Here is a 21653-nt window from a genome sequence, read left to right as displayed (position 1 = left end):
ATTCTAGTTCACTGATGCACTTGGCTTGTATTTAAGTTCAGCATTTTTGCAGGCACTCAGTGTGAGTGAAATAGCTGTCCGACTGTGGTGAAAAATTAAGAAAACTTTACATATAACTTTGTCACATCCTGCTTTTCCATTATTTTGACCTCATTCTTTGGAGCTCATAACTAACATTGAAGGAACTGATCCTGTTGCACAGGAACCTGATAGAGGAAAATACAGTTTGGAAAGGTATAACGTAATTCCATACTCACAGTAGACAATCATAACCACGAAGTTATGACTTTTGTCTAAAAAAACCTCACATTGTGCTAGCTGAATCTCTAAGACAGTGCTTTTCTACGTATTGTGAAACTTTATAATAGAACTATTTTCCCCAGGAAAGCAACTGCAAAGTTAATTATTAATTATCTGTAAATTATCTTTCCAAAATATAGATTAATGTAAGGAGAGAGTCTAGATCTCAGCAGGAAGAACAGTGAGTAACTGTTTTAAATCCTTTGCAATGTGCTGCAACTTCATAAATACTGTGCTATTCAGATATCAGTAGGGAATAAAGATCCTACTTAAGAAAGGAAGCCATCCTCTTCGTTAAGAAAAGAAACAATTACCTGCACAGGCAAAACATTACCATGTCTTGCCATGTACGTAGATACTGAGTTGCAGTGACGGTGAGACACTTTCTGTATCAAAGAAACTCAGAAATGCATTGGAATATTTTATGATCCAAGAGCTATATTTTATTAATCTACAGGAACATGATGAGTAAGGGGAGTAGTTAGGGGATAATGTCTTAGAACCTCAAGTATGGAAATGTCTCTAAGGACCATTACAGTAACTCACGCTTTGCTGGGGTATGTTCCATGAAGCTTTCAATATTTGCATTAATGTTTTCCATTAAAAGATACTATTGCATTCAACCACTATCTGCTGCCAGTTTGCAGAAGGGTTTTTCCCATCACCACTGTAGGCAGAATAACAGCATGAGCAAGGAATATAAGCGAACTGAAGCTGGCCAGTAGCATGGGGAAAACATCCTCTGACCATTGCTGCAGCAGCAAGGGATTGTAGGACAAAACCCACCCAAAAATACACATTCTTTGTAGAAAATAAAGATAGGCAAGACTATGATACCCCATGGTGAAACTCATTTTTTTCCTTTTCCTCTCCTCTCCTCTCCCCTCCCCTCTCCTTCTCTATTTCTTTCCCTTCCCTTCCCTTCCCTTCCCTTCCCTTCCCTTCCCTTCCCTTCCCTTCCCTTCCCTTCCCTTCCCTTCCCTTCCCTTCCCTTCCCTTCCCTCTGAAGCTCACTTAGGTTCTTCCTTGTCCAAACTGAGGAAGAGATCACTTGCACCAAGAGTGATCTGGTCAGCCTGTATGGAGGGCTGTACAGAATGAAAGACTGTGACATATCCTTGCAGACATCCCAGTTTTTAACATGTACCCTGCACTAAACGAGGCTCGTTGCTCACAGCACTGTAAGGTCTGTAGCCTGGTTCAAGCTGCCGAGGCTGTACTGGGTTTATAAAGGCGTATCTAGTAGCAGCAAGGCCTGAGGGGGACACATTGATGTTAATCCAGTGCACACCCAGGCAAAGTAGCCCCATCAGTGGTAGCTCCCAGATTTCTGTGCAACACACTAATAGAGTTGCATTTTTAGGAAATTAAGTAATTAAGTTAAGCCTATGTGTTACTTCGCCTTCAAATCTTAATAAAGTCTTTGAATTTTTGTGATTGCAATTACAATGGCGGGGGTCTTGTGTACCAGTCCCGTAACAAAACAGGACAAGATTCAGGGTTTTTAAGTCCTGGCCCTGGGGCATACATGACTGTTTAAGACCTTGACAAATACAGAGCAAAGGACTGAGCAAAACATGGTTGAGTCCCAAAATGGTTTTCTTCTCTTTTCTTCAGGCTTGTTACATCATATCTTTCTCCCTCTCCCCTTTTCAAGCTTTGAGCTCTTTCAACCATCAATCACATGCTGTAGAATAAATCCACACCGATTTATTGTATTGCTGGGCTCCCCAGTTCTCAGAAGTACATACTCTCATTTTAAAAAGAGTAACAGTAAATCTTATACTACATAATCAGACAGAAGTCTCGGAAAGATACTGTCCACAAAAGATAATGATAAATTGCAACACAGAAAATCAGGGAAAAGCATCTAGTTGAATACTTTACCTGTTGTTTTTAGATTTGGTCTTAATTAATAATTTTCTTTTGTATTTCACAAGCAAAATCAAACATTACATTAATTAATCTTAGAAATGATAGTTAAATTAAGAACAATCAGCACAAAGAAAGCATAGCTCCAGAGAAACTAGGTATACAGCTGGCAAAAACAAACACTAACCTCAGAAAAATGCAAGCAAATACAAGAGAGAAAATACTCCAACATATTGTGCAGTTGGTAATGGGTAGAAAGATCTCACTTGATATTGCTGACAAGCAAATTAAAAAGTTGGGGCGCGTTCGACTTGTATACACAGGCTGACCCATCAGGACATGCAGTGATCTCTGTCCATCTGGCACCAGTGGGGTTAAACCTCGAATACTGAGTTTTCCTCCACACAAATGCTACTGAAAATTGGAATTCAGAGACCATCAGTTACCAAGCGAAGTCATTTTATGGGAAGAGCTGGTACTCGTAAACGTGCACAACTCAACATGAAGAATGGTGATGTTTGGTGGGAACATCCATATCTATAATACTCACAACAGACTGTAATAAGAGAACTGTTAACACCAAGTGCGGCCTAGGACAAAGTAAAATGATATTTGATTGTGAGGAAATACTTAATATTAAGGTGGGATCTGCTAGGCTATGGAATGCCCTTCCAACAGGCTCCAAGGCAGAAATAATGTAACAGGCGACCTGACCCCAGGCGAGAGCCCTTTCAGCACAGCCGGTGTTGGCAGGTCCCGGCCCAGGGTGTCATGGAGCTGGAGGCGCAGATTTCAGTGGGGGTGCTGGGGCCAGGGACACCAGAGCCACATCCCTCCTGTGATAGGGCCAGGGAATGACCTGGAGAAAACTGGGTTGGGAGACTCTGCAGAAGAGCGTCCCCACACCCTGCAAAGAGGGCACTTGGGGGCTCATCACTAAGAGAACTTGTTCTGAAGTCTGTCTGTTGCACTCTGGATGGTGTAATTAGTTCCTGTTGCTGCTTTCCCAAAAAGGAGAAAACAGAAAAATTGTTAGATGTCAACATGATTATCAAGTATTACTGCATTACAATATTTAGGTTTGATAAATCTTAACTTTCCAAATAGCAATGAAATTTAATGCAAATATATTTTCTGTAGCCTCTCTTGGCACTGGACTCTTTAAAGCATATCTCCAAGTAGATTAGTTTCATAAGTCCTAGCCAAGAGGCTCGGAATGATTATTTTACATCTCTCTCATTGGTTTTTATTTGATGAACACTAATATAACATATGCTGTGCCCTTGACTCTGGCAGTTCTTTCTTATTACACTTGTAAAGAAAAGCAAAACCAAATGCAGTTTTCTCTATAGAATCTGTCTTCCCCAGCATCGCTAGTGACTATAGGTATTTTGTTCAACATCCTGTGGATTATATTTCTTCTGTATCATTGTTTCTCTTGGTTTTGAAGGATAATCAACATGCTGTATTTAAAATATTTTTTTTTTCTGCAAGCGTCACATTGCCATCTTCTAGTGGTATCCTTCCCTTTTCCCTTTTGAATGTACTTCCACCATTAAATCGTTTCCCTCTCCCTCTACAACTTCAACTTCTTATTAATTGATCTTCTTGCATTAATTCTGTTCCCACCTTTACCTGCACATATCTAACACCTGACCTGTGTCCATTCATTTAATCCTGTACCTCACCACTTTCTTTGACACTTCTTGAAGGCCCCTCATTTAAAGTCAGTCCATCTAAATCTAACGTGCTGTTGCTTCCTCTGAAAGCACCAACAATAGCAGTGGTTTGAAGGGTTCCCCATATCACTGTGTGCACGCTGTGTGTTAAGAACGCAAGTTCCTTATTTTTGCATCAACATAACAGCAGGCAAGCTGAAGGTGGTTACAGCACCGACTTCCCCATGTTGAGCAGCCTTTACAGAGCCCCTGGTGAAAAGCGGAGGCTGACTCCTTAAATTCTGTATCCATATTTTCATATCACTAGTTTGTTCTCTATATGTGATTCTTCATCCGTTTTGCTTTGCAACCTCCAAATGACCAAAAACTTCCAATTATTTGCCATGTAGGGAAACAATCACGATCGCCACAAAATAGCTTTTTAACCAGTCTTCTGTGAATCCCATAAACACATACTGTGGCCATTTGTTATGTAATAAAGTTTAAAAACTAATTTTAGATTGTACTGATCAAAGTATTTAAAGACAACATAGCAATTGCAATGCTTTCTATTTTACTAGCGTACTACTTTAATTATGATTTTGTAATTATATATTCTAATGAGAACTTTGCAATCCTTTGCAGTACACAAAAGTATCTTTTCATTCACTGTTTTCAACACACAGTTACCAAAATGTTCTCAGGATGTAATTAGTTTCTATGTTTTCTTATGATTAAAGCCGTTGCAGAGGATGTTTCACACGAATCTGTTAACCAAAAATGAACATGCTTAGTGCTGGGTATCCTATATCTGGATATTCACTTGGGGCACACAGCCAAATCTGGCAGTTGCCTAGAATTTGATTTTCATTGAGCAATCAGTTAAATGTTCATTCAGCATTTTCCCATATATTGACAGCAAAGAAGCACAATCAACAGCTGCTTCTCTGACAGGAATCCTTCCTCCACTCATACTTACTCAGTTTTAAAACCTAGACACAGTAATACATGAACCATCCTTGTGATATGTTGACTCAAAATCTGGCAATCTTCTTCATCCTATACAACAGCCAATTTTTCTCCTTTGGTAATTTTTATGAGATTCAACCTTTCTTTTTGTCCACCTACACCGATTTCTCAGTCAGACTCTTTTCTGCCAGTTTATTTACTCCAGGCTCTTCTTGAATGGCCTCCTGATACACCAACCGCTTGTAGGCACTGTTACCAAGCTCCCTTGCCAGAATGTTCATTGGGTTTTCTCCCAGGAATCAAGATCAAGCTTCACCCAAATTTCATAGAATGTCCTGAGTTGGAAGGGACACACAAGGATCATCAAGTCCAACTCCTGTCCCTGCATATGACAACCCCACAGTTCACACCATGTGTCTAAGGGCATTGTCCAGTCTCTTCTTGAACACTGTCAGGCTTGGGGCTGTGACACCTCCCTGGGGAGCCCGTTCCAGTGCTCCACCACCCTCTGGGTGAGGAACCTTTTTCCAAGAGTTACACAGCTCTGCTCTGCCTCACTGGCTCTTTACAATGTTACATGTTTCCCCACACTATGCTTCCTATTCTCCACACTGCAGCAGTGTGGAGAGATCCCCAGGCTATCACTGGTCAGAGCTGCTCTGAAATGTGAAGCAGTGCAGTTACTTTCATGTGGTATCACACCTGGGGTCTTAGCCCTGCTTCTTGGTTCAGCTGCTGGTGGCTACACCACTTTCATGTCCCAGTGTGCCTAAGTTTGGTGGTAGCTTGAGAATACAAACCACTACCAGTGCTGTACTGAGCCATGCACACATACCCATAAAACCCATGAACTATTATTCTAACAAAATACTGCATTAGTAACAATGCTTAACAATAGGAGTTTAGGATTTAATTTCCCATGGGAAAGACAGTTTCAGCAGAATTAGAATTGCTTCTAGGGTGTCCTGCATTGTATGTAAGCAATTACTTCTAGGTCTCTCTATGCTAGTTATTAGTGAGGATAATCCATAACTTTCCCATAAGCATCTCTAAACTGTAATGCTTACCAGTGCAGACAGTCTAGAAAGTACTCGTTTTGTAGCAGTCTTTACATACAGCACTCAAATTTTTAAAATCTTCTGGAAACAAGGGCAGCTTTGCATAGAGACTGAGAGAACTGCTACTCCAGAAGGCTGTCTTAATTCAGAAGGGCTGTCAGATCCTCCTTCTTTACATGAACAAGCAGGGAGGCACCAGAAGAACATGCAGGAGGGTCAGTGGACTGCATCCCATAAGACAGTACGCATGGCCACCTGTAAAAGCAGGGCATGGCCTGCAGTTGGGCTCACTGATGACAGATCTTCACAAGTGGATTTCAGTGAGGGAGCAAATTAGATTTCTCTAATGGGAGCTCTGCCATTTATGGGAATAAGCTGCCAGTTTTCTGCTCGTAGCGGGAGAAAAGACTGTTGCCGAGAAATGCTTCCTCCATTTAATGGAAAAGAAGACTGCAAGATACATTTTCCTAATAGCAGAAGTCCAGGCAAGGTTCAGGAGAGATAAAATAACAGAAATAATGAGCCAGACATGCACCTATCTGTGCAAATATATAAAACCCATCCAAACTGTTGGCCTGGCCTTGGACTACTCAGAAACCGGAATATCTTCAACAAAATCTGGCTCTGGAGAGCCACTGGCACTATCTGGTGCCAGGCTCACTATCTGAGCCAAGTACATTTGGGGTGTGTTGTGTGTAGGCCTGGTGGGTACAAACTGTTCCAGTATCTTTTTTGTATGTCAGAACTGACCCTGCAGGACCACGAAGCAGTTACTCAAGTCTATCCTGAAATAACCAATGGTAAGTACATGAAACAACTGTCATGTGTTTTCAGGATGAAAAATCAATAGTGATGCTTTTGATACTGCCTTTTAAAAAAGCCTTAAGACACTCACATGGTCCTGATAAATCAGATGCAAGTTTCATTTAAATCATTAATCTAACATGAACTGAGATTTCTGTTACAAAAATTAAACTCCCAGATAGCCGTTAGGTCAGCCCACAGTAAGATTCTGCCAGCAGTGATCAGTACAGTCTCAGTAAGATTTTACAGAAACAAACAGGTGTTGGGAACTCAGAAGGATGTCTACCAAAGCTGGACTTAGTACTCCACAGCATTCAGCTTCTCATCCCTCTGTCACTTACCCAAACCCAGCATCACCCAGGCTTCCTGCTTTCACACGCTTAACTTTCTGTCTGCATTTTTGGATGCTAAATCAATCAGTGACAAAATTATGGAAAGAATTCTATCCAAAGACTAACATATCAAATTTAACATTGCTGGCCACCTGAATGGCCTGATACACTCTTTAAACTAAAAGTCAACCGACTGCTTTGTAACACCTCCTTCTGCAAAACAGTGACCGCCTCAGGTTTGGCATTTGGACAGGAAACCCACGTTGAAGTCTGAAGAACTATCTTTATGCAAGTTTTCTTTACACCCATGATATTTTTTTTTTCCGAGAAAGGCAAATACATAGAAGAAAATTACTTTCCAAGCTACGCATCACACTTGTTAATGAGACTCTAGTATCCAAAATCTCTCCTCCTTTGCATTAAGATAATCAGGTTTATTATTGCCTCTTACAACCATTTTACTTGTATTTTGCAATCACATATTGCCAGAACATCTTAGTCCAAAACCGAGACCTTTTTCTCCAAAAGCGCTTGCAAGCGGCTCATTATTTCCAGCCCTGCACCCGGGCAGGTGCCCCACAGCTCGCCTCCCCCCCGCTGACCCCATTGCCCCGCAAGAGCCCCGGCTGCCTTTCCCCGCGGGCCGCTCCCCGCACCGGCTGGCAGAGCCCGAGCCCAGCTGGCTGCCCGGGTGCTCCGTACCCGGCCCGGGGCAGCGGGTGCCGGGAGGGCAGCACTGGCTGCCACGGGGCGCCCAAGGCCGCCGGCGGGAGAGAGGCCTCCGCCGCCTCCGGTGTGCGCCATGAAGGGAGTTCTGGGGGAACGAGGCCGCAGGTGGATGGCGGCCAGGGAGGCGCCCGGGGAGGGTCACGTCCCTCCCGCACCTCCGGCTCGCAGCACGGCCTGGCCACCGCCCTCGGGGGCTCCCGACCTCTTCCCTCCTCCGCCGCCGCCCGCCCGGAGCCGCCCCAGCCCGGCCCCGTGGAGCCACAGGAGGAGCCCGAGCCGTGGCCCGGCCCGGGCCGGCGGGGCAGCAGGGGGAGCCCGAGCCGAAGCCGGGCGCAGCAGCGGGGCGAGCCGGGGCTCCGGCTGCCAGCAGCCGCCGCAGGAGCCGCGCGGACGACTCCTCAGCGCCAGGGGCGGCGCGGAAAGCCCGGCGCAGAAGCCAAGGATGCGGCGGCCGCGGGCTTTGCTGCGCCCGGCCTCTGCCTAGCCGCGGGTGCAGCCCCCCCGGCCGCAGCTGCGAGGCTGCAGCAGCTGCCAGGCTCCGGCACTCGCCGCCCCTCGGCGCCGGGGAGCAGGAAGCGGCGCTCGGCCGGCGCGGTCGGCTCTCAGCGCGCCCCCTCCCCCTTCCCGCCCAGCGCAGAGCCGGCGCCGGCGGCACGGGCCGCCGCGGGAGCAGCAGGCGCTGGCGTCGGATGCCTGCGCTACGCCATCCCGCTGCTGCCGCGGCCTGGACTCCGTGGGGAGCGCGGGCGAGGAGGCGGCGGGCAATCGGCGAGCAGTGGCGGCCTCTCCTTTGTGTCCCAGGTCGGTGCGGGGAAGAGGCGAGGGGGCGTGGGGCGGTGGGGGAGAGCGGCGGGGCAGGCCGGGACCCGCTCCTCCCGGGAGCCCCGGCTCCTCCCGCAGGGCTGGGGCCGGCGGGCACCAAACGCATCTCTCCGTACCCAGCCTGTGCCCGCAGCGGGCATGGCGGGTGAAGGACTTGTTTGTGTCGGGCTGACCCCTCGTCCCTTCGGCAGACCCGGCAGGAAAACTCCGGGAACCTCTCCGCAGCCCGGCCAGGGGGGCGGCCAGGCCGGCGGGGGTGGGCGGCTGCCCGGGGGTTCGGTCGCCTCTGCCGCGGGGCTGAGCGCACCGGCCCCTCCCGGCCCTTCGCTGCCGCCGCTTCCCCCGGCCCGGGGGCGGCTTGTGGCCGGGGAAGTTTCAGCCAGGGCAGCGTTTCGCTGTTGTTGTTGATTGTTTATCGCTCTGAGGCGGCGCCGAAAATAGGTCAGAAGTAATGTCCACCTTGTCCCCTCGGTGAAATGCCTGAGCACCGGCCTCGGTGGTGGGGCAGTCGGAGGCGTTGCTGCCTTCTCCCTCCTCGCCTTGCTGAGAAATGCTGGGTTCTCCCAGGGTTTGAAAGGGTGTTTGGATTTTTTTAATTTTATTATTATTTTTCTTAAAGGTTGTTTCTTGGTGCGGTGTGGAAAGTTGCTGGCCGAGCGTTAGGAATCGCTCCCGGCTATTTCCTGGTGCGCGGAGGGCGGCACCGGCGCTTCCCGCTGCCCGGCGGGGCCGGCCGGGCTCTGCTCTCCGCGACCGGGCAGGGGAAAAGCCCGTTCCCCTCCAAAACGCCGGCAGTACGAGGCAGTGTGTGCGGCAGGGCTTTGCAGTAAGGCGGGGCTTGCTGTCAGCAGATGCTCCGAACTCTTCTTACCATCCCTAGGGTATCTTTAAGGGTTGATTAACCTTCGGACGCTCACGGCAGAATTTGCATGATCGGTAAGCGCTCTTGTGGTAGTAACCTTTCTGTATTGTGTTATTTTAAGCAAAACATGTAATGGAACTTACTTGAAAACTTTATTTAATTATTATATGTTGCAGACACACCACGTTGAAAAGAAACTGCATAGCGTAATGGCATTTAAAAGATTCTAATTGGGGGAGTTGTGGTTATTTTGATATTACAACTAAAGAGGTATTTGTGCTGAAGTGTTTAAGACCACTTCCGCTTTCTTCTGTTTGTAGTGGATTTTTCTGTTTGAAAGGTAAACAAACTTCTGTTCGAAGTCTTAATTTTATCAAGTAAGTGTCTGTTTTACTAGGTTTTGCTTTGTTTTTCAAGGAATTCAGTCAACCAGCTTAGCTTGAGCTAAAATCCATGTGCACTGCTTTTTTGTTTGTTGGACCGATCAGAAGTAGGAAATGCTACTGGCATTATTTTTATTACTCCAGAAGGGAATGTAGTGCATTTTTATCCATAAAATATATATTACTTAGCATTTCAGTTATGAAAAAAACCTGCTTGGCCCTGGCTAAAGGGTAGCTACCACGGTCCAAACTTAATTCAGTAAAGTGGCATTTGGCTTTTTCAAGATGAAAGAGTTCTGTGTTTGTGGAGGAGCAAATTAAATACTTTGGCCTAGTTTTTATTATTCCATTCAATAATTCATTGTCTGTTAGGACTGAAAATACTGTTACATAGGAAGTGAATGATAATTCAGGCTCTGGCTTTATCTTTGCAAATACTTTAAATGAATGAAACATGATCATCATCTTGTTCTGTTTCTTCCATACAACTGTGCCAGTAGTCACAGTTTGAGTACCTGCATTTGGTATGTCAGAGCACAGCTGTAACTCATAATCTGAGCTTTCCTTGGATGGACAAATTTGTTTTCGTTCTTCTGCCTCTTATTTTTTTTCCCCTGTAAGTAGCACAAGTCCATTTTCAGCATTCTATCATTAATCAATAAAAATTACAGCACATTAATTTGAGCTCATTCCTTGGAATGGTTTAAAATTCCTTTCTGTAAAACACTGTCCTATGAAACTGGTAAAGAGTTGACTGAAACAATATGTGAAAATATTAATTTTATTCTTACATCAACACTTTATGAATAAAATTGGTTTGTTATTTTCACTTTAAATTACAGTCAGTATGACTGGCCTGGGTAACATTTGGCATGAATAGTAATCAGTAATAGTAAAGTGCACGCAGCAACTGAAATCTGTCTTCAGAACTGTGATTTTCAAAATATGACAGACAAGCCAACACGTTTGTTGATTCAATTTAATTCCATTGCTGTAGAATTCAGTTCTGGTTTGAGTTCAGCAAAACCTCAAAAATAGCACCTCGGGTTGTGTTCAGTCTTCAGAAGAAATGAGGCGCAGTGTCCCTTCTGAAGCCACTGAAACCCCAATGATGAATGTGAAACTGTTACCTGGCACTCCAGTTTTGTGGTTTTGGAAGTATCTGGGTTCCAGATCTCAGTTCTAAGGTGGTCTCTTGCGTTTTATCCCACGTAGAAGAATTAGTGCATACAGTTCCCAAGCAGAGAGGGTTGTGAAAATTGAGATCCATCACTCTCTCTAGTATTTCCTGTTGACTTTGCTAGTCAGTTCTCCATGAAGGAAGACTGACAAGTTCTGATTGACTTGATTGTTGTGTTTTTAAGATGTGAACACTGTGGCAGGACGTCTCTGTCAGTATTTCATTCTCACCAGGTTATGGTCTTACGTTTTGGTGTGAGCTTCTCCTTGAGGGTGCTGGAAGTGATTAGGATGGGGCATGTATGTCACAGCCATCTGGCTGGCTGTGGAGGTGAATAAGAAAGCAAATTCTGGCAGAGGGGCAAAGCAGATTACTTTGAGTGGTAAGGGTTTGTAAAGATACGGGAGCCCTGTCTGAGCTCTGAGTCTTGTACTGTTATTTTGTTTCTGCAAAGAGAACCTAGGTGTCTACACCAACCTAAGAGGCAGGTACCAAAATGGTTATTAGTATTGTGCTGAGAGTACTGGTGCCCATGTGTCTCTCTTCACCTGGACACTGTAATGAACAAATGCGAAAGTTAAACTGGTACTGAAGGTGGACCTCACTGTGAGCATTATAGTAAGTGGTTGTGAATTCTTGTTACTGTTGACCCTGATCGGTGTTTGAAGTTGTTATTGACATGGACTGGTGCTTCTCATCCTTGCTTGGTGAATGATTCATCTTCTTTTTTGTGTCTTCTGTCTTTAAATCCTTTTGTTCTTTTTCAGCCTCCAGTCCCTGCAAACTATGGGGTGGGCTTGGCAGAATACAGCCTCCTGTTCACCAAGGTGGAAGAGTTGTGTTTTTGTTGTGTGGTTTTCCGCCCCCTTTCCTTTTTCTCCGCATGGAAAAAAACACAGTCTCACTAGTGCTTTAATTGTTTTCATGACACAACAGACAAGTAGCATCTGCGTATGGACCGGCAGTTGTTTGTGATGGATGTTTGTTCTGCCAGCCTGCTGTTGTATGTCAGGTACCTCTGACAGGCCATTGGCTCTGAGAGCCTGTAGCCAAAATAGGCATTCGTATGAAGTACTAGAACGTTCAGTTTCTCTTTTGGTTAAACTATGACCATAACTTGCAGTTTCTTGAATTATGAATTATTTAGTCTTGCATTCATTTTCCCTCCTAGTGAAAAAGCTTAGAAAATGTGATTTTTTATTTTTTTTTTCTTTTTTTAATGAAAAGTTTGTTTATATAGCAGCCTTCACATGCTTTATATGTAGGATATAGGATCCAATGCAGGAACCTTCAAGTCACAATTTTACTGTTTTAAATCAGGAGCAAGAGATTGGTTAAATCTGCTCAAAAGCTGCTTTGTTCTTGTCCCTGTGAGCTTGCTGCAATCAGACTATGTTTCTGAATAAATGCTATTTCTGTGTTTTTTCTGTCACAGCTAGGCAAAACAGTAAAATATGTCCTTAACATTCTGTTGACATTCATGCACCGTATGTTTTCAGTGTGGCAAGACACGTGCTTTTATGTTTGTTAAGCATCTGCTGATTTTGGCCTACTCCAGCATTTTACTAAGCACGTTTTGATCACGTTCATTCCTGGGATACATCTCATGAAGTATTGTGTATAGAAAACTATGTCACTGTAGAAATATGAATATAGCAGTTAAATATTTATGCATTCATTTCTAGCGAAAGCAGTTGGCATGTTGGTAATGCAGTGTCACTGATGTTTGTAGAATAAATTTGTACAAATTGTCTTTCTCAAAGAACAATACATGGAACATTTGTGGTAACGAGTACACAACAAAGAACATACAAGAAAAAGAAATCTGAAAGGAAGGAAATAAGTTTTCCATAGTTTGGGTTCAGGGAGAAGTCAGGTGAGCAAATTGTGTTTACTTCAAGCAGGAAATCAGTGACAGCACTATTCTTGGAAAGAACAGGCAGAGAAATAGGGAACAGAATAAAACCTTGCAGAGCTCAACTCACGAGCAGAACAAAAGTTGAAAATGCTAAGGCAGATTTAACTGGCATCAGCTCTGTTTTTCCTTAGATGGTTTTAGTGCTATCTTCTTCTTCTTTTTTTTTTTTTTTTTAATGAATGTTCTTTAGGGGTTTTGGAACCAGGAGTATTTTCAGTGCTAAGAATCTTGAACTTTACATTTTGCAAGCATTTTTGTTTGAAACAAGATATGAAGTCTCCCTTATCAATATTTCTTACTAAAAAAAAATTTTAAATTTCCTTATTTCAAAATTACATGGCTTGTATCAGGAAAATTTTAAAATATACTTTTTGCTATTTTTGATTTTCAAGTGGATAGTTCCAAATGTGTTAGCTCTAATGCTGTCTAATTATACATGCGTATATACATATATATGTATGCATGCATATAATTTGCCGAATCTCATTTGTAAAATAAATAACAAACTTATGCACACAACACCTCCAAAATATTAGAATTAAGATTAAAAAAAATCTACAGCATTCATTAGTTGTGCAGGAAGCCTTATGCTTGATTTCTGACATTTTGAAATAACGGACTGGCTTGTTCTTCAGATCTAGTTCTGCTTACTATAATCACAATCTTGTTCGTGTGTTGTAACCCCATGAATCTATCCCTGTTACTGATCGTGTCATAGATCATTCTTTACCTGTTGCATACAGGATGTCAAGTTAGATAAGCTTACAATGCTTTCCAGCTATAAAATAAACTGAATTCTCTTTATGCTTTAGATGATTTTCTGAAGTTAATAAGGAAGGTTTCCCTTTAAATTTTGGTATCGGAATGGCTTGCAGAGTGTCTTTTATCTTCTATTTAAACTTACAAGAGAAACGTAATAGTGTTTGCTCTTCTGCAGGTTTAAGAAGTATTATTCAAAGAAACTGTACTTTCTTCCCAGGCTGTCAGTTCAATTGTCACTTGATAATTTTTCTGCATAATGATTATATATTTCCTTGTTAAAAAAAAAAAAAATCAATCTAAATAGTGTAATTAATGCTGCTGTCTTTTAGTAGTAGAGATATTTGCGTATCTGGTACTTTTAAACTACGGTATATATTGCTCGCCTGTCTATTTATATGTGGCCCATCTAGCTTTCTATAAATCCATATATATATATATATATATATATTTTTTTTTTTTAAAGATTTTCTGAGCGAACTACCAGCCATCAGATAATTCTAGGGCCTATGGTTTCATGCACCTCTGACCCTAAACCCCTCTCCTCAGTGAAATATTTCGGATCAAAATCTGCCAAGGTATTGAGGATATTTGAAGTGCCACAACAATGAGGCATTGATAGTAGAAAACATACATTTTTCTGCTTTACATATAAAACAGCATAAAGGAAAAAAAAACCTTCTAACTGTTGAGGTCAGTACAAGGCGTAAAGGTGGAGGTCAAGACTTAGATCTCCAAGTTTATGGCCATTCTGTCAGTCTGGAGTGCTTTTTCTAATGAAAGCCCTTGCTGTTGGGGCAGAAGCTCTGAGCGGTCAGGTTTTAGCTGCTAATAATTTTACTTTGTGAATTCTTAAGATATGACCTCTTCTGTGGAAAGTACGTAGTGTGCCTCTGAAATTAATTTGAATGCCAGCTAATGCTGCAGACGTTTGGTCTAAATTTGGGTTGATGACTGGAAGCTCTAATAGATTTATCCTGCCTTTTGACTTGTGAAAGGTGTAAAAGCTGGTAGAGTTTAGATGGAAAGATAAATTTTCATAGCTGATCAGTATGGTCAGCTGTCGGTTTGTGTTTCTCAGGAAGGACAGGAGGGAACAAAGACTTGTTTGAAAACAAACTAGCCTCTGATGCCTGTGGTTCCTGGTTGTTGGGCCTTTTCCCCCTGGATGTGTTGTGTTGTATTTAATAGGTGTTTTTGCTTGTTCTAGTTGTAGAAAATTTGAAAGCAGCATGTAAGGGATTTAATGATTACGAAACGTGAGTACAAGAATTCCTGACTAAATATGACAAGTAAATTGTAGGAGGAAAAGAGTGAACAAAAACCGTTCCATATAAAACATTGTCAAAAATTGTTTAAATAGTATTGGTGATGGTTCAAGCTAATTAAAAAGTCAGTTTACTGCTTTGTTTTGATGTCACTCTTCAAGTCTGCCTGTTGAAGCTACTGAAGGTGATCATTAGACTTGTTATATTTTGAATGTGTTATTTCAGAACAGAGCTGTGCCATTTTAAGTTTGTGTCATTTTTTTTAGCAGCTTCTCACGCGTCAGTGTTGTTCTGTCAGTTAAATGCCACATGGGAAGGGGGAAGCAAGAGGGGCATAAAGCCTTCAAGCCACAAAATAAACAAAAGCAAAATTTGAATTTGATAAGGTTGCTATATTTGTCTGTTTAATAGGGACTTGTTAAGTAGCTTTTATTTTGGTGCTGTGGTGAGGGGGAAGCAAGGCCAGCACTGTGAGGGCTGCAGAGCTCGAGTGGGTGCAGCGGTGGAGCGGGCTGTGGTGGCCATGGTGGCCCTGTCTCTCACTCTGCCCCTGTGACAGGGAGTGGAAGAGACCTTCTTCAGCAAAAATCGATCCTGTCCCCTGATGCTGGATCATGTCGGATGGTAACTCTGAGAGCAGAGCATGTTTCTGGGCCTGTTGGGGAGAAGAGCGGCTGGAAGCAGCTGGGCTTTCCAGCCTCCTGTGACTCCTTTGGGAAAGAAATGTCCCTGGTCTGGGTTGCCGGGAGGGTTCCCAGGTGGATGGTTGCCTCCTTGGGAAGGAAGCCAGACCTGTGAGGAGGAGTAGGACATGCCGTGCTGAGCAGGGGAGAGGTTGGACTGGGCTGGTGCTTGTGCTCTGGGGCTGCGTTGTTCCCTGGAGGGGGAGGAGTGCTGTGTCTTTCCTCTCAGCTTTCGAGGTGAATGTAAGGGAGGAGTGGAGGGTATTTTACTTCAGGAATGGCTGTGAGAGGGGGTAGTTGCTCTCACCCTGTTGCTTAAACCTCTTTGTTTTGCTGCACCGGGGCTGTGGCTTAAGGAGAGGAGTGCGCTGAGAGGACAGCCAGCCAGAGCAACCCGTGTGTGGGGCTGCTGCTCGCCTTCCCTTCCCCGTCCCTGCAATCGCACTGCTATTTGTGGAGCTGTGCTTTGAAGCAGGATAAGGAAGTGGTCTGATCAAGCCCTGCAAAAATAGATTATTCTAAGATGGTAACTAATACATTTTAAAATGCTGTCCCACGAGCACTGTGTTGGCAGTGTTGAGGGGGCGATGTACTGATGCTGTGAAGATGGGAACGAGCACCTGGGGCAGAAACTCCTGAAGCTGTTGCTGATGTGGAAGACTTTGTGTAGTTTCACAGGCAAAGTTGGATTAAATTCTTGCTGTGTCCTTGCTCACTTCTTCAGGGTTAGATGTTAATATCGGCATACTCTTTCAGAGGTATCCATGCAGCTGTTTGGGGAGTCAGGCTGTATTTAACTCACGGAAATGTTGCAGTTTAAATAAAAAATGAACCAAAACTTACAAAGTAATGTCCAAAATACCTGTCAAGGTTTGTTTTGGTGGTGGTGGGTTTTTTGCCCCCCACAACTGCCAGCACAGTTGCAGAGTTGGCTGTTTGTGGGGAGGGTGGGAGCAAGTCTCTGAGGGTAGCAGAGGGAAATCCTTTAAAGACTTTGCTGCTGATAATACGTAATACGCTATTTTCTCATGGTGCTTACTGATATCCATTCCTCCTATAGCATATATGCTGAGCTCTGCTCAGTTTGTTAAAGCTGCCACCACAGTTGCCCATATCTGCTGATAACTGTCGTCTTTACTTGACACTTATTTTTTCAGAAACTTGTTTTGCTGAGCATCAATCAAAAAGCACACACAATACTGTACGTACTGTGTTTAGTCCCTTCTCTTCTAAAGATGGTAAAGGGAAACAGGGAGTGTTTTAATTTTATTTTGGTGGTGTTTGTTTGTTTCATTGTTTTTTGGGGGGGCTGGTTTTGTGGTGTGTGTTTTTTTTGTTTTGTTTTTTGCTAGTAGCTGTTGGGTCAGATTTGGTTTGCTTTAGGCCTCACTGATAGAAAAGAGACTAGGGGGCATCAAGGACAGAGCATTAAAATCCAGTGCTTGGCTGGTTGGGTAATAGCTAAGTGAACTTAAAATGTTAGATGTTTCGACCTAGTGCTCTTAGATTTGGAGGAGAGCAGGAAGTAAGTTGCTGGAGGTGCCACCCTAGTTCACAGAGGTATGGCTTTTCCTTACCTGGTCAGTATGAAGATAAACAAGCAGTGACAACTTAAAGTCTTACACTAAAGTGATATGCAGGTGATTGTTTGCTACAATATGTTTTTGGAAAGCTTTAATGCACATTCTGAAGTGCTTTCCCATGACCACATTAGGTAGTTACTTGCAATGGCAGTCTGCTTAATTGTCTTTCAACTTTATACTTGTCATACAACCATAACAAAATTGCGCTTTGTACTAGAATAATATGACTTTGACTATAAAATTAATGCATGTTTTGTGTAACAGAAATGTTGCGGGGAGGATGTTAGAAGACCTGTGGTCAGAAAATCTTTAACAAAGGAAGAACAAAATAAGAATCCATGACAGTTCTTTAGCAGGTATTGAATGAAGGCAGTGGACAGAAATTCTGAGAAGATGAAAGCAATGTTTTATGTTTCCAGAGTTTCTAGGTTTGGGGATTTTTTGCATTGAAAATCAAAGAATCAAACTTTTAACCTGAATTTATGTGCTATAATGCTTGTCTCAATTTGTTTTCTTAAAGTGGTAGGAAACTGGAAGCCAAACCACAAGGAAAAAAAGTGAAATCAGTGATTATGTTTTTAAAGATGTAGAACTTAGTTAGCCCCAAATCAGCTAACTTTATATTAAGTTATTAGCATTAGGTGTTGAAAAATAAAATAGGCTTTGATACAGTACTCCCATGTGTTTCTAAAATAACTTATATCCATATGAAAGTCATAGTGGAGTCACTGTTTTTCCATGTTGGCCCATCCAGGCTATCACCACAGATGACAGTAGTGTAGGAGCTACCAAGGAAGTGGTTTTGTGACCACTGATCCTGGGTCAGATTTACTATCAGATTATCTCCTAATGTAACTTTGATCAGTCAGGCAAACTATCACATTTCTTAAGTTAATAAGAGTACATGATATATCATTTGCGCTGACTTAATGCCTACTGTGGGAGCAAAAACGGTAACTGCTTGGCATAAAGCCTTCCAGTACAAAATCAACCTATCAAATCTAAACTGTATTTACTGTCCTGTCAAGCCATGACCTCAGAGCAGATATTGGAACAATGACTCAGCTCTGTAAATTGTACTCTGTTTTATTTGCAGAGGACAATAATGTGGAATTACTGCTTATGAAAAATAATTTACCGAGCATGTACAGTTAAATTTCTTTTTCATTTCTTTTGAAATAAAAGCTTTATTTTTTTGACAATAAGTTTGCTTGGAGTGGAAGAGAAGTCGCAACAGCTTTCTTTTGGACACTCTTCTAATTCATAAAATATGGCAGAGTAATGACATTAACAGTTATTGCAGACATTTTAACGCCAAATTCATCCATCTCTGTGAGAGTTGCTTTTAATGGCATTGCTCGAGACGTCGAATTTAAAGAAATATCTCTTTCTTCCTTTTTATAAGTAGGAAAATGAAGTATGTTTTAAGTACCCTAAAACAGACCCTTAATATTTTATGAAGAACCTATTCAGTTGAGCAGAGTCAAATTATTTTAGTAAGGTTCCATCTCCTACTTCATTAGTTCTTACCTGGTGCATCCTTCATAAATTCTTGAGATTATGAGGTGAGTGTATTAAGTTGTGCAATTTGTTCTTTAAGCCAGAATACTACATCTTGCAATTTATATATATATATATATATTTAGTTTACTGTAAGATCATTATATGCTTTTTATGTAAAGCTCCAGAAGACTTTTAATGAAGTATTTAGCGCAAGCACTTAATTTTTCTTTTTTGCCTCTATTGCTCTTCTGAATCAATTGTTAGGAAAAGATTGATTGCATTAATTGAAAATGATAAGAAAAATAAGTAATTAATTCATTTATAGATATATTTCTAGATATATTACTTCTGCTTTACTGAGAGGTATTTATCTTTACTTCGATCAAAATTAAGGTGGCTTGATGGTGAAAGGACAGCCTACCTTTTCATTTACACTGTCCACTCTCCTTGGTTGTTAGCATGAGTGAATAGTAGTATTTGGTTCATTTTTCTCAGCTGGTGCATGGAACCAAAGTGGGACAAAGAGCTGGTGTAATGTGGTAGCACATACCCTGAACTGCCACTACTTTTCATCAGAATGCTGCATTTTGCTGCTGCTGACTCAAAGGCAGTCACATTTATGCCAGTTATTTCATACACTTTTAAACATAACTTTAAAAATGTGAGTAGTTTTTTTGTTTGTTTGTTTGTTTTTCTTTTGTGTTGTGTTTTTTTTTTTTTAGGGGAACTCTTTGTAAAAGGCAAATAAAACATTGTTTGGTTTGCTCATGTTTTGTTTCCTCTTCTCTTTCTTTGCAAATAACTGTTGAAACCATTGCTCAGTTCAGGCTAATGTGGAAGAGGAGAAGGGCTCGCAAATATGAAGTTTTTGTTTAGTGAATTGGTGGCTGAAGAGAGAAGACACTGAAGATAATGCCCTTACTGGGAGGAAAAATACAGAAGCCAGCTAGCATGGGGTTGGTTTTGCAGCAGCAGGCCGGTTGCTGTGGTTATAGCTTCATCGTACCTGTGGAACGTGCGATCTTTTTAAGGGGCCATAAAAGGTAGGGGCTTATCGTGGTGGAAGGAGAAAGGCACAGCGGTAGGAAAGCAAGTCTTTAATGGTCCTACTCACGGAACTTTTCATGTTAAACTTTTTAATGAGGAAGCTTAGAAGTAACATGTCATTTGTCAGACTGACAAAGACCAATGCTAGGGTAGAAGGGAATAAACCTAATGTTCATGATGAATTATTGTATCACATACACAGTCTATTAATAGGGGAGAATAAAAGAAAATGCAACATATTAATGACTTCCATGCTCAGTGGGAATAATCAAGTTGTCAGCTCAAAGTAGTGAGTATGTTGTTTTTATCAGTGTGCTGCATAGAGGACAAGATATTTTTGCTAAATTTAAAGCAAAAAGTAGGAAAATTTGAATTTTAATGCTTGATTAAGCTGGTTGTTTATCTAGCCCGTTAAAATGTCATAGATATCTTGCATTAGCTTTATTAGAAATGGTGAATCAAACCTTGTAATGGCTGTCTGGGAAGTAATGTGGGCTTAGAGAACGAGGTAAGAAGAAAATTGTAATAGCTGAGTTTTGTCCTGAGCCCATGAAATTAGGTCATTGTTTATAACTATATTTAAGTAACTGTGGTTATTTACATTAATATAATTATTTGTAACTGTGAAGCTTTAAAAATAATTTAATGAATAATTTCTGATATAAAGCAATCTATTTTGTTGTCTTTTTCTGAGATGGTCGTGTTGCTTTTTTAAAATTAGGATAATGAATCAAATAAGGTGTCCTAAATACCTCCACTTAAGGATTCTCTTTGTTTGTTTCCTTGTTTTACAATGTGATGAATATGCAATCCTACATCAAATTAGCATTTCTTTTTTACCCTTTCACCTTTTTAATTATGGAGAGACATGTTTTATTTGTAGTGCTAGGAAATTCTAGTCTTCAGCCAGAACACTGTGATAGCAAACGTGGCACAGCTACAAAAGGATTTCAAAGGCAGACAGGAGGGTTCTACTTGATGCAGTAGTCCAGGCTTTCTCTGCAGGGGATGCAGAGAGGGAGGTGAAATGATCAAAATAACAGGCTGGTTCTTTGCAGCAACATGCTGAACTAATACATGCAGTGAATTATGCTTTCTCAGACTCAACGGTAATTAAAAGAGGATATTAGCTTGGATGAGTTTTGGCTGTATGGATAGATGAGACATATTTCTAGTCACATGCAGAAAAATTTGGCAAGTGTTATGCATGGTCTTGCCAAAGTCTATGAGAACCCAGAGAAAACAAAATGGAAAATACTGTCTAGGTTTACAGTCAGATTGTGCTATTGTGCACACTCAGAAAGCAGGCATTAGGAATAGCCATGCAGGTCAAGTCAAGAACTCCGTTTTTGCCACATTGAGTTTCAGCTGAAGGCTGTGTCCAAGAAACAGCTAAAATTGGAATTGAAGACAGTTCTCAGGTGGGGGACAAACCTGTGACTCAGCGGCACAGAGATAGATGGTGGCTGAATTTGTGTTGGCAGCTGCTGGTTCTCTGAGCATCAAGGAGAAGAGGATGGGGGAAAAAAAGGTCAGGGATGGAGGTATGCAAAGCTTCTACAGTAAATCAGAAGAAAAAAATTATCTGTGTTAAATGAGCAACTAGAAGAAAGCTGGAAGTAAATGAACATTTTGTTGTATTTTTATTTGTAGGATTCTGTATTTTTGCTTTTGACTTTCACTGAATATGAAATCCTAACTATAAGGCTAGAAGAAGTTCAACTAATAATTTTATGTGTTTTCTCTCTCTCTTTGTTTTAAAAAAGAACGTAGTCCTTTTTAGAAGAGAATTGGTATGACACAGGCTGTATTGCATCATTATACAAATAAAATAAATGTCAGTGCCATTTTGATGTGATGCTATGATATCAAAATTTTACTGGGGCATTATTGATAATATGTGGTAACAAGGATGTATATCAA

General features: G+C 41.9%; 1 protein-coding gene across 4 annotated transcripts in view; it reads left to right on the top strand.

Annotated features, from left to right (window-relative positions):
* Positions 1-7811: 7811 nt before the first annotated feature.
* Positions 7812-21653, top strand: part of FAM135A (family with sequence similarity 135 member A) — a 92570-nt gene continuing 78728 nt past the window's right edge. For 3 of the 4 annotated variants that reach the window (XM_082047584.1, XM_082047583.1, XM_082047581.1), the window contains exon 1: positions 7812-8523. The gene's annotated coding sequence lies outside the window, so the exon portion shown is untranslated. Of the gene's footprint in view, positions 8524-9186; positions 9481-21653 lie in introns of those variants that run through there. The other variant, XM_082047582.1, reaches the window with a different exon arrangement.

The sequence above is a fragment of the Streptopelia decaocto genome (genome assembly GCF_964273445.1).
Source record: "Streptopelia decaocto genome assembly, chromosome: 3".
In the NCBI taxonomy this organism is placed as follows: Eukaryota; Metazoa; Chordata; class Aves; order Columbiformes; family Columbidae; genus Streptopelia; species Streptopelia decaocto.
The sequence above is the reverse complement of the archived record's forward strand: the minus strand, read 5'-3'. Positions and strand labels throughout refer to the sequence as shown.